Source organism: Schistocerca americana, unplaced genomic scaffold (assembly GCF_021461395.2).
Source record: "Schistocerca americana isolate TAMUIC-IGC-003095 unplaced genomic scaffold, iqSchAmer2.1 HiC_scaffold_640, whole genome shotgun sequence".
NCBI classification, from domain to species: domain Eukaryota; kingdom Metazoa; phylum Arthropoda; class Insecta; order Orthoptera; family Acrididae; genus Schistocerca; species Schistocerca americana.
This window is the reverse complement of record NW_025726391.1, coordinates 10,696-12,500: the sequence shown is the minus strand read 5'-3', so window position 1 is coordinate 12,500 and position 1,805 is coordinate 10,696. Positions and strand designations below refer to the sequence as shown.

Genomic DNA, 1,805 nt, shown 5'->3' with positions numbered 1-1,805 from the left:
AGGATGTCACGCGACTAGTTAGCAGGCTAGAGTCTCGTTCGTTATCGGAATTAACCAGACAAATCGCTCCACCAACTAAGAACGGCCATGCACCACCACCCACCGAATCAAGAAAGAGCTATCAATCTGTCAATCCTTCCGGTGTCCGGGCCTGGTGAGGTTTCCCGTGTTGAGTCAAATTAAGCCGCAGGCTCCACTCCTGGTGGTGCCCTTCCGTCAATTCCTTTAAGTTTCAGCTTTGCAACCATACTTCCCCCGGAACCCAAAAGCTTTGGTTTCCCGGAGGCTGCCCGCCGAGTCATCGGAGGAACTGCGGCGGATCGCTGGCTGGCATCGTTTATGGTTAGAACTAGGGCGGTATCTGATCGCCTTCGAACCTCTAACTTTCGTTCTTGATTAATGAAAACATACTTGGCAAATGCTTTCGCTTCTGTTCGTCTTGCGACGATCCAAGAATTTCACCTCTAACGTCGCAATACGAATGCCCCCGCCTGTCCCTATTAATCATTACCTCGGGTTCCGAAAACCAACAAAATAGAACCGAGGTCCTATTCCATTATTCCATGCACACAGTATTCAGGCGGGCTTGCCTGCTTTAAGCACTCTAATTTGTTCAAAGTAAACGTGCCGGCCCACCGAGACACTCACTCAAGAGCACCCTGGTAGGATTGCAACGGGGTCCGCCTCGGGACGCACGAGCACGCACGAGGCGCGTCGCACGCCTTCAGCTCGCCCCACCGGCAGGACGTCCCACGATACATGCCAGTTAAACACCGACGGGCGGTGAACCAACAGCGTGGGACACAAATCCAACTACGAGCTTTTTAACCGCAACAACTTTAATATACGCTATTGGAGCTGGAATTACCGCGGCTGCTGGCACCAGACTTGCCCTCCAATAGATACTCGTTAAAGGATTTAAAGTGTACTCATTCCGATTACGGGGCCTCGGATGAGTCCCGTATCGTTATTTTTCGTCACTACCTCCCCGTGCCGGGAGTGGGTAATTTGCGCGCCTGCTGCCTTCCTTGGATGTGGTAGCCGTTTCTCAGGCTCCCTCTCCGGAATCGAACCCTGATTCCCCGTTACCCGTTACAACCATGGTAGGCGCAGAACCTACCATCGACAGTTGATAAGGCAGACATTTGAAAGATGCGTCGCCGGTACGAGGACCGTGCGATCAGCCCAAAGTTATTCAGAGTCACCAAGGCAAACGGACCGGACGAGCCGACCGATTGGTTTTGATCTAATAAAAGCGTCCCTTCCATCTCTGGTCGGGACTCTGTTTGCATGTATTAGCTCTAGAATTACCACAGTTATCCAAGTAACGTGGGTACGATCTAAGGAACCATAACTGATTTAATGAGCCATTCGCGGTTTCACCTTAATGCGGCTTGTACTGAGACATGCATGGCTTAATCTTTGAGACAAGCATATGACTACTGGCAGGATCAACCAGGGAGCTGCGTCAACTAGAGCTGAGCAGCCGGCCGCCCGGGAGTGTGTCCCGGGGGCCCGCGCGAACACGCAAGCGTCCGCTCAATTATTCTGCAAACAGGAGGAGGCTGAGCTCCCCTGCACAATACACCTCGAAACCCTCTCAGGTCCCGGCGGCGCGCAGCGCCGTCCTAAGTACTTGGTCGGGTTCGAGAGAGGCGCAATCGCCCGGAGTTTGGCGAGTAGACGCTTTAGGTGCGACCACCCGTGCTCCCAACTGAGCTTGCCACTGCCGACAGAGGCCCGGGAGCGTGCTGTCGTGGCATTGCCGGCGGGAGACAACACGCGCCACCTACGGTGGCCGGCAG

General features: G+C 54.1%; 1 non-coding gene across 1 annotated transcript in view; it reads right to left on the bottom strand.

The window, feature by feature from the left end:
* LOC124588387 overlaps positions 1-1,462 on the bottom strand; it is a 1,910-nt gene extending 448 nt beyond the window's left edge. The window contains exon 1 of the ribosomal RNA XR_006975747.1: positions 1-1,462. This exon is cut by the window's left edge and continues 448 nt beyond it. This is a non-coding gene — a ribosomal RNA (small subunit ribosomal RNA).
* Positions 1,463-1,805: the final 343 nt, after the last annotated feature.